Below are 11,989 nucleotides of genomic sequence, written 5' to 3'. Positions count from 1 at the left end.
AGGAACTGTGTGCACCATTGTTCTTGATGAAAGGTCAGTGAGGCTTGCAGATTAGATACAAAGCAAATATTCCTAAAGTTAACTCTGTTTACAGGAACATAATTAACAGCTAAAGAGATCAGTTTTTTTTTTTCCAAGAGAGAAAAAAATAAAAATGCTGCTTTAACATTTAATACTTCTATAATTTGATGACTTGGTATATATATAGTCTTCTTTATAAAATCCTTTACCTTACCATTGCAAAAAATAGGAAACCAGGCCATTAGATAGGTTTATACTTAGCTAATAGATTTTTCAAATGTTATAGTTAATTCGTGATTATAGTAAAACATTTTTAAAGTGTGAAGTTGTGTCAAAACAAAAAGTAAAATTCTCTTCCCTTTTACCAGTACTGCCTTGTCCATGATCACCCCACCCGCAACACACACACACACACACACACACACACTCTCCCGCCCTTCCCCACCCCAAGTTCTATTTCCTGGACTTAATTACTGTTAAAGTGATCTAGGGCAGGGTCACCAAATCTGGCCCTACAGTCCGAGAGCTAAGAATGGCTTTTACATTTTAAAATGGTTGGGGGGGGGGGGAATAAAACTAATCATATTTTGTGACAGGTGAAAATCATGTGAAATTCAAATTTCAGTGTCCACAGATAGGACTACAGGATGGAACACAGCCATGTCCATTTCCTCACGTGTTGTCCACAGTTACTTCTACATTCTAATAGCGAAGAGGATGGAGCACTGAGACAGGGACCGTGTGGCCTGCAAAGCCTAAAATAATTCTGTTGGGCTTTTTACAGAAAAAGTTGGCTCGTCTTTCATCTAGGGTATTCAACAATTTTTTTCCTTCCTCCCTCCCTCTCTCCCTCTCTTTTTTTTTTTTTTTCAATTACCCATTATATTAATCAATGTACTGCCAGAGTGGAGATGGTGTTTATCTTCCTTCTGATATTAAAGGGAACATGCATCTAGTATTTCAACCTGAGATGTAGTGCTGGTTTCATTTGCTATAAGAAAGTAGCTATTATTCCTATACTACATATCTTCAAAGCAGGAATGTTGGATTTTATTGCATAAAGATGGATATATGTATACAGGAGAGTAAATGTATTCATTTTATGTAGTAAATTTATAGTTTTCCTAGTGAATCTTCCCTGTGATCCAGAGATAAGCACCCTTTAGCCAGGTTGTATTATTCTTTAACTGTACTACTGAGTTGTATATTTTTTTTACTGTACTTTCTTCCTTAGATAGGATTCTCAAAGGGAATTTTCTTTGGAACATGCTATTCAATAGAATCCTTCCTGCTGGAGGTTAAGAAACTTGACCTACAATTTTAAACTTTAAATCCAGCATTTATAAAGCAAAGAAATAGCTGGACAGTGATCCCTAAGTTTTCCTCTTGAAGAGAGTGGGAAAGCTTTCACCTTGTTCTTGACTGGTAATGGTTTATAGAAAAATCTCAAAATATTCTGACATCCTTGTTAAATTCCTTGCATATTATCTATATTAATAGGTGGTAAGTGAGAATGAGTAAGTCAGGTACTTAAGGGGTAGTGAAATTAGTTTCCAAGGTGTCTGAGCTGATCAACATCATTGGTTCTTTCCCACTAGTGTGACCATGTAATACCTTCTCTACACCAGGACAACTTTGAGAGTAAAAGGTAATAAAAGCCATTAAAATTATATAATTTTTTGTAATATTTTGAAATATGTATTTGTCAGCCAAAATTGGTCTTTTTGTATAATGGATCACAGATAGTTCTTTTAAAGATTATTCTCAAAAGTAAAAATCTTTAAAATATATTTATGTATATTATAGCAAAAATTTAAAATTATTTTCTATATATATTAATGTTAACCAGTTTCTTAACTGTACTTGTCTCTTATACTAGGTGGCTAATATTTTTCTGAAGATTTCTCTGGTATTATTGGTCTTTATTTTTCAATGTGATCTTGTATTTATTTTTTCATAAAACTGCCTGTAATCATCTTCCAAGTTGTCCTTATGGTTAATATACTTGGAATTGACATCAGATTCAATTGATACTTCCCTGTAGACCATACTATTTTTGATTAAGAAAATACTCTTTCTGTAGTTTCTTGGTTACCTGCTATATTTGAGGAAAACTATTTCAATAGAGGACAGTATTTTTAATGTTATAATCTACTTTAATCTTAATGAAAAATCTTATATACTTTAATTTGTTTAAAATCACTTCTACAGAAAATTTCATAAGATGAAACATGCAAAATAAGTTATTTTTCTTTGATTACTTTAAATGTTTCATTGAATTTCCAGGCTACAAAATTGTAGGTTTTTTCCTATTTTATTTTATTTGGGAACAGAATATACATTTGTCTAATTAAGTAAAGACATTTAATAAGTTGAGATAGTCCACACTTGGGATTAATTCTTTCAATGGCAGTGACCCATATTTTTATAAAATTAATAGGTCACATAAATCATAAATTGAATTTAGGATTAGAATTACCTATCCACTTTGTGTGCACACATGTTTGTGTGTCCATCTGTCTGTTTCAGTTTGACTCTCACTGAAAATATATTAAAATTAAACAGTACAAAATGGTCAACAGTGGAAAGTAGGTCTCCCTTCATCTTCCAATGTGTGAGTCTCCTTCCTAGAGCCAATGATTATTATCAACTTCTTGAAATTTCTTCTGGAAATTTTCTTTATATTCAAGCATGTTCCTATTAATTTATTATCTGTCTGTCTATCATCTCTCTATATTCTACATAAAACGTTTATTTTGAAACAGATGGTGCCATTCTATCGATATATCTGACCCCCCTTTTTCATTTAATAATACTGAATATTGTACCATATCAGAAGAGGGATTTTTGAAGCCATTCAGTAAATGAAAGAGGAAAAAATATCCTGTAGAGAATGTTTATCCGTCTTTATTTTCTAAATCCCATAGAGGTAAATACTTGTTTTAAAAATACTGGTTTCTGGAAAAAAAAAAATCTTTGGTTTAAAGGAATAGGTACCTCCAGAATTTGTTATTGAGCAGTGTTATTTTATATCAAATATTTAAAAGCATGGTGTTTTTATAAGCTTCTCACATTCAGTGGCTGCAACCTACAGTTGCTTGCTCTGTCAAGAAGGGTTACATCTCCCAATGCAAAATAATGGCCCTTTCATTTCCATTAACCATCTAAGTCCCTGAACTTTCAGGATACTACACCTAAACACTTGGTAAACTTATGGTATTTTTACAATGTAGATATAAGTGGGATTTATTCCTTGGAACTTGTCTGGTGGGCTATGTAAGATTAAGTAGAATTATGGATGTAGTATTTTGGATTAGAGATTCAAGTTCTTCAATTAGGCTGTTACCTGCAGCCTGTGAGGGTAGCCTTTTCCTTTTATCCATAAAAATGTTCTGATGCTTACAAATAGAAAAGTATTTTTCCTCTGATGGAAGGAGATCAGGGACCTAGACTGGCCACTGAGTTTGCTCAGGTCCTGTTTAGGGACAGCCTGTTTTGGAAACTGTGGGTCGGGTCAAGCTGAAGTGGAGTGTGCTAGGTTGGGAGGCAGCCATGGAAAGTCTTCAGAGGGATCCAAAAAGAGTTTACCAGTGGATGAAGAACAGATACATAGAGTGGGGAAAAGCCAGAGAGTCACAGAACCAGGGGAAAGAGAGAAGGAAAAGTGTGGGTCGGGGGGAGGGTAAGCAGGGGCAGGGCTCTTGGAAATGCTGAGACAACCGGTTCCATTTAAAGGGCTGGAGAGAGCGTGGCTATGACCTTTTTATCAAGAGATTAGAGGAAAAAGAATCTTAAAACAGCAAATATAATGTTCATAATGAGATAAATTTGAGTTTCAAAGCTTATGATTTAATCTGTAAAAATGAAATTATATTCATAAGCTGCAGATATGAAAACACCAAGACACAGAATAAATTATATTCTAGGAGGATTATACATCTTTGTGTATGACTTCAATAGATAGTAATAGAGGACATAGCACTTTCAGCTGATCTGCTGCTTCACACAGCCAGGGTGAACCAAGTCAGGGTTCTTAGGGGCTAAATACTGCATGTACAGAGCCACAATAAAAATTAATGTTTAACAGCATGTTTCTATAAGTCAAGTAAATCGCATATTGTAATTATTCCTTGTGCTTGATGAGTAACGATGTACTGGCAGTCCTCAGTCCTGCTAAAGCCCTTCATTCATCCTCTGTTTTGTTTCAGATAATGCAGGATTTTAATTTCATATTTTACATTTGCTTCTATCCCTTTTACAGAATTACTGAACTAAATACTATTGGTTGCTTACTTAAGACTATTTTTCATTCACATAGGCTTCTTTCCTGAAAGACACCGATTTAGTTCAGATGTTCCCTTGTCTCTGTGCTGCTGTATATTTTGGGGAGTTGGGCCTCATAGCAGCCACAAAGGGAAATCTTAATTAGTATATCACTGTGGTTTTCAACCTAGGGACATTTGACAATGTCTAGAGACATTTTTGATGGTCACAACTGGAGAGAGTGCTACTGGCATCTAGTGAGTAGAGGCCAAGGATGATTTTAAACATTCTGCCATGCACAGCTCCCACAGCAAAGAATTAGTCAGCCCCAAGTGTCAGTAATGCCGATGTTGTAAACACCTGGTCTATCTTAACCCATTCATGATGGTCTGATTCTAAAACAGTGTTGCTTTAAGCATGAAAATGTGGTATGATTCTGGCCAATGAACTATGAGGGGAAATCTAAAAAGTTTTTTTCTGTTAATGAAAATCAATAAATGTAAAGAAAATGACTCCTTTTTCCATTGTATATAGTCATGTCTGGATGTAATGCATGGAGCTGAGGCAGCCACCTTGGTATCACAAAGGTGATTAAGGAGGATAAAATTGATGTACTTTAAAGAGCGTCATGGAGAGATGGAGAGTGTGTGTGTATGTGTTTAAACATCAGAGTCACTGTTTTAAGCAATCATGGAACTATCATGATTTAGGGCTGAGATAAAAAATTTTTTTCCTATTGTTTAAGGCAGCTGAGTCAGTTTTCTGTCACTTTTAGTCAACAGTGTCCTAGTTGGTAAAATTATTTAGCATTTGCTTGTTTCATAATTAAACTTTTAACCGTTTTTGACACTTATTTACATTGGTTTCACTTCTCATTGACATTTCTCTTAAGTCATATCTTATCAGAATTTTTGTTTTGTTTTGTAGAATTTTAGAGCAAAGGTATGTGGGTGATATTTACTGATCTGTGTAACTAGAATGTCTCTTACTCTTATGGGAAAGAGAACTTGCTTGGTTGTTGAATTATTTGTGGTTCAGTAAATTCTAGATGTAGCTGTTTAGTGTCTTACTTGTTTAGTATGTAGTATCTTCTGCTTAGTGTAGAAAAAAGATGTGAGGCTAATCTGACTCTACTGTGTGATTTTTTTTTTCCCTTCCAGATGCTTTTAGGAGTCTTTTGCTTATTCTTGAAATTTTAATTAAGATATTCTAAAGTATAAATTTCTACTCCTTTATTTTACCTAGAACTCAGTGAATTTGCTTAATGTAAGCACCCATGTCTGTCTTCAGTTTCTAGAAGTGTTTTTTCTTATTATGTAGCTGGTTGTTGTTTTCATTCTTTTCAACTTTTTCTTTCTGGAAGATTTGTGTATGTTGGATTTCTGACACAATTATCTATGTGTACTTGATTATTTTCATCTCTTTAGCCTCTTCCTCAGAGGCATAAATTTCTCTAGTTTGTTTTCTAACAAACTGATCTGATTGTTGTAGCATTCAATTTATTATTCATTGCTCTCATTACAGTTAAAAAATTAGCAGTCACACTTTTCAATGATAAACCTCTGTTTTGTTTTCAAATTGTTCTCTATTTATGACTACAGATCTTGTTAGGTATGTAAGATAAGATGTCTTTGTAGAGGTGTGTCCAGCCAGATATTCAACCTTGGGAGGGATGTCACTCTCCTAAGCCAGTATCTTTGCCCGATTTATACTATAGGTGTCTTTGTGGTTCTCCACTATATGAAGATTCCAAGTTTTATTGCACTTCCTGGAAATTCCAGCAAAGTTGAAATTTACTCCCGCCTTCCATCCCGTGACTTAGCCTTATCTTTAGGCCCCACTGCAAACCTGCTGGAGGGGTCCTTTTGTTCATGAACCTGAAAGCTTTCCTTTACAGATTTTAGATTATGGACACAACAGTCCTCTCTCACTTTGATCCGGCCTGTACTATCTTAGCCAATCTGAAAATTCAAAGCATCTAAGTATAGCTTTCTGTAGCTTATAAGGTGGTATAATTTTCCATACTATATTCAAAGGATTGTATTACACATACATAAAGGAAACATTAGAGGAATGTTGGCTTAGGTTGCCATCTTGAATTGAAAGCTACCATTTATTCTCCTTTAAATTGAGCCTAAAGTGAGTTCAGTGACTTGCCCAAGCTTACAGTGACAGAGCCTAGTTTCAAACTTAGATCCTTTAAACTTAAATTGTGTATTTTTCCCAGTAAGGGAGGCATCACACAGTGGTTAAGAGTGGAGGCCGTAGAGAAGAGGCATAGGTAGATTCTAACAGCTGGAAAGACTGGTCCCGTGATGCGTCAGGATGGGGAACTGATTCTCCAGTGCTGATTGAAGGGAGAGCGAGACTTGAAAGGGGAATTTTCACTTTTATTATATGCTTCAAAATGGGACACTGATATTGATCACGTATTTTATAATGCTTTCTCTAATATTTCCATTATTTTAACAATCGTCATGACAACTTCTCACTTACAGAGCTATGATGATGGGACCATTTGCCCTCTGCATCCACTTTCTAGTTGTCCTTCTGCCCTACGGCTAGGATGTCTGAGTCTAAATAGTTGATTAGTAGCTTCTTCAATCCCAGATCCCAGGCAAATTATTAATGCAAATAGAAATAACGATAATGTTCATCTTACAGAGTTACAAAAATTAAATGAGACAAAACTTGAAAATGGACAGAAATGAATAGTATCTTCCCAGATATGTGGCTACTCTGGACCAGGCTTTCTTATAGTTACTGGAAATTTAAGACAGAAAGTGCAGAGAGTTGCTATCTTTTTCAGAAGATAAAATAAGTAAATACTTTTAAATGATGTTTGATGATGAATGTCCAATAAATATTAGTTCCTTTATTTATAACTATTATTCAAATGAGACCCCTAAGCCCAGAAACTAAGTAAGAAATCTCTTTATCGATAGGATGGACTGATACGTTGTAATAGGTATTTTCCAAAAATGAACAGTTTTATGAAGGGGAGATGTGCCTCAACAAACAGCTCATTTTGAAAATGTATGATTCTTCTAGTTTCAAATACTAATTCTGTTTACATTTTAAAGAAGTTTGACTCAGTTTTGCTCATGGTTTCCATGGCCCAACAAGTTATTCTGGTGAATTTTGTCTGCTGAGATGGTGAGGGTGTCATTTGAAGAGCCCAGTCGGTTGGGAAACTTCACAGAGGCTAAGCTGCAGATACTCTGATTCTGACATTAGGTGTCACTACAATCAAAGAAAAACAGAGCAAGCGAGTGAGTGGGGAAGTAGACGTGGAGGGAGGAAAATTCACATTTAAATTGTGGTATGATGTACCTGGAGAAGAACATACTTGTCCACATTGCTCTGGCAAAAAAGGAACATCTTAATATACGAATGGTAGCAGCAGCCATTTTTCAGAAACATTGACTAGAAACAACTGCTGATTACTCTGTGTATCTTGCTGTTTCTTCCCCTAGTGAATGATAAAAGTGATGGGAGCCCTCAAGGATTTCTGAAGCAGAATAATACCAATAGGTTATAAATGAGAGCTTCACAGAGTAGCTCACTGCGAGTCTAGTTCCTCTAATGAGCTTAAAGCTTAAACTCGAAATACTTTTTAATTATCAGGTGTTTCCAAAGTCCCTTTGCTTCATAAAGATGTGAAGAACCAAAATATTCAATGAGCTTAAATTAAATATTTGTTTTATACTTGGAAGGAATTTATTGTTTCTGCTTCTTCCGTGTTAGTGACATTTGGGTGTTAGGTATACAGTTACCAGATACCTGTTTGTTTATTTAAGCAGAATATCTATAAACAGTGGGAGAGAATGGCACCCATCTAATGGTTCCTTTTATGGCTAGGCAGCACAGTGGACTGAAAAGTCAATCCTCCCAAGACATGTGTTACATTTATTTTCCCATGTAAATGAATTGGCACACACTGGTGGAATAGATTCCGAGTATTTAACGATGAGCCATGGGTACTGGCGGATGAAATGAATGCTAACAGTAGTGCTGGCTGGGGATTCCAGGGAAAAGTAGGGTGCTAGACAGATGTGTGGGAGGGGAATTGATGGTGAGCAATGATGACAGCACCTATTTTACCAGCTTATGGAAGAAGTACTTCACACATTTAACAACTGGGATGGCAGTATGACTACCTATTAGTTGAATAGCAGCCGTGTTTGTGTATAACTTGGTTTATCAAAGGCCCACAAAATCTCTAGTGTAGACTCCAATTATAAGTATCAAAGCTCAGTCATGTTTTCCTCCTAGTAACGGTCCCTACTGCCAATTTTTGCACAGGAGTGGCTTCCGTAAGGGGAAGGTTGCACCTGGGGAAAAACTGAAAAATACAGGGAGAAGCTTGGTCTGTGCATGTCTACAGCCTCTTCTACCAACTATGATGGAAGGCGTGATTCACCTTCTCTCATGATTCTGATGGGCATTGTGATTGATACTTTGAAGCAGTGAACTAGCCTCTGTTCCAGAATGGCTTCCCTGATGCTAAAGCTGTTTGCTGATTTACTCTGACTTGGAATTCTTGCAACTTGCTTTAAAAACAAAAAACAAAAAACTCTAGTAATCCTCCTTGTCTAGTTTAACTTGCTCAACTGCTTTGTGCTAAACAGCCCCTAACCCTCCCATTACACTCATTCTCACTCCCCCTACCTCGAGCCTCCTTTGTTCTAGGAAGGAGGTCATATTCTAATAACCAGCTGAGCTCCAGAAATGCACAGACCTGTCACAAGGTTACCGTGATGCCAAATGCAATTGTATCTGAGTGGACTTCTAGAACAAAAAGAATGCAAGACCTGCACCCTATGATCCTTATCACCTGGTCTGCGCCCCAGACCCTTCCCATAAAACCTCCCCATACCTCATCCCTGGTGGACACACAGTTCTGAAGATGCTAGCCTATTGCTGTCCCCTTTGTCTGACAAAGCAATTAAAGCTGTTCCTCTCCTACTTCACTCAAAACTGTCTCTGAGACTCCATTTGACACCGGTGCACAGAGGCTGACATTTCAGCAGCAGCATTGCTGAAGACCAGAAAACCAGCTTAATACCTGACACAACTGTGTTACCTTGGTGTTCCCAAGGCGAATACTGATACTGGGGACAGGAGTGGGGTTCTCAGTACTAGTGACATGCATTTGTTTTGAACACTAATCTTTTTTCTTTGTTCTACCTGATAACTAATATACTAACTTGTCTTATATGCAAACTGTTGGATTTATATGGGATGGACACGAAAGACTGCATTGTACAGGACTGGAGGGCAGGCATTTGTTGTGTTCAAGGAATTTCTGCACATTGATTAGATTATAAGCCCATAGTAGTTGTCGAACTTTTATTTGATATTTGATACTTGTGTTTTCTGTTGATTGTCCTTGTTGAAAAGAAATGGACGTACGTGTCTCATACCAGAGCTTCTAGTGCTGTTTTCAATCGTCTGTGATTACTGAAGCTGTTCTCCTGGACACCTGTATCATTATCTTGATGATTGACAACCTTACAGCTGAATTATCCAGGTTATATTAATCTTTATATTAGCATGTCTTAGGACCGATAATTTTCTATAAAAGGAAAGAGTGAAGCACGTCTTAGGCAGCCTCTGCCAAGCTGTTTCAGCAGTTAGGTTCACTGCCGAAAGTATGGCTGTGTTGTACAGTTTAAAAAGTGTGAACATATTCTTTGACATTATGACTTTAAGAATTAATGATTATCATCATGTTTGGGACCTTGTCTCACCAACATCAGGCACCTAATGATGTCACAATATGTGTATTTTTTCCTCTGAAATTCTTTAATTTCCACCATTTAGCTTTCTTTACTCATTTTCACTTAGGTTTTTTCCTCTAAATTCCGTAGAAACGTGTATACTGTTTGTTCCAACGTCTTGAGAATTCCAATTCTTAAGGTTGATCCCATTGGACATCTATGGATTTCACAGTAAAAGTTGGTTGCCCTTTTGTCATGATGTGAAATTACCTTGATGCTATGGTAGCTCCGAGCATGCTACCAGTAAACTATTTTAGAGGTCAGAGTATGAACAGTCTCACAGACCAAATTAAGATTCTCAGATTACATGGTTTATTGAATCAACACAGAGAAATAAGGGGGAAGAGTTGGCATAGATTAACATGACTTGGATGGGGTACAGATGGGGAGGAAGGACCACAGTACCTAAATCCTGTGCTACATAAAATCGGTACTTCCTGTGCCTTTCCGCTACATCACTTTCTCTGCTAATGGTGGGTTTATGATCACTGAAGTTGGAGTTGGGCAGAGGGGCTTAGCTGAAGGGAGGTGCCCAGAGTCAACTTCCTCTATCTAAGAGACATGACAGAACATCTGGCCAGTAGCTCTCACCAAATAGCAATAGCAGGCTTTTATCTGTATGGGATAGAAAGCTTGAGGGACCAGTATGAATGTCAGCAATGGGTGACTGATTTAAGGTTGCCATAACTGAAGGTGGTACAATTTGACCCTAGGAAATTTATGTAGATTTTTTCACTTTCATTGAGATTTAATTTGCATACAATTAATGTATCACTTTGACACTTCAGTGACTTTTGGAGACAATATTCTCTCATGTAACCACCCTCAGAATTAAGATAGAGAACATTTCCATCAGCCGAGAAAATTCCCTTGTGCCCTTTTGTAGTTAATTTCCCACCCTTGGGCCCCGACAACTACTAGTCAGCTTTCTGTCACTATAGATTAGTTTTGTCTTTTCTAAATAAAATTACATACATTGTAGGCTTTTGTGCTGGCTTCTTTTGCTAGCCACAGTGGTTTTGAGATTCATTCATATTGTTGCGTGTATCAGTAAATCATTTCATATTATTGTTGAATATTATTCCATTGTATGGTATATCTCAATGTGTTCACCCACTCATCTATTGTTGAACATTTGTGTTGTTTCTAGCTTTGGATTGTTATAAATAAAGCTTCTATGAGTATCCAAGTACCGGGCTTGGTGTGAATATGTTTTTATTTCTCTTGGAAAATACTTGCAAGTGGAATTGCAGGTTCATACGGTAGGTGCGTATTTAACTCAATAAGAATCTACCAAACTGGTTTCCAGAATTGCTGTACATTGCCACAGCTGTTCCACATACTTGTCAACACTTGTGGATCTTTAACTTTAGCCATTCCATGTTTAATGATGTTTCATTATAGTTTTAATTCATTTTTTAATGACTAATTATATGAAACATCTTTCCATGTACTTGGTTATTCATATATTTTTTTAAAGAAAAGTCCATTAAATATTGTCCATTTAAAAAAATGAGGTTGTTTTGTTCTTAATATTGAGTTGTTAAGAGTAGTTTTATACTCTGGATACAACTTTTTTTATCAGAGAGAAAGTCACCAATGTGTAGCTTGCTTTTTCATTTTCCTGTATCATACAAAGAACAGAAGTTTTAATGAATTCCAGTTTATCATTTAAATTTTTGTGTGCTTTCTGTGTTCTTTCTAAGAAAATTTTGCATATTCTATATTATATTTTTCTATGTTCTAGAAATTACATAGTTTTTGCTTTTATGTTTAGGTCTATAATCCATTTTGAATTTTTGAGTTGGTGTGAAGGAAAGTTGAGGTTTATGTTCTTTGCATATGACTAGTTGTTTCAGTACCATTTGTTGAAAAGACTGATCTTTCTCCATTGAATTCCTTTGGCACATTTGTCACAGATT

General features: G+C 36.2%; 1 long non-coding RNA gene across 1 annotated transcript in view; it reads left to right on the top strand.

Annotated features, from left to right (window-relative positions):
- The window catches only part of LOC141578161 (uncharacterized), a 404,029-nt gene that overhangs the window by 66,268 nt on the left and 325,772 nt on the right, over positions 1-11,989 (top strand). The gene's annotated exons all lie outside the window — the stretch shown is intronic.

The sequence above is a fragment of the Camelus bactrianus genome, chromosome 7 (genome assembly GCF_048773025.1).
Source record: "Camelus bactrianus isolate YW-2024 breed Bactrian camel chromosome 7, ASM4877302v1, whole genome shotgun sequence".
Taxonomy (NCBI): Eukaryota; Metazoa; Chordata; class Mammalia; order Artiodactyla; family Camelidae; genus Camelus; species Camelus bactrianus.
This window is presented reverse-complemented; position numbering and strand designations above follow the sequence as displayed.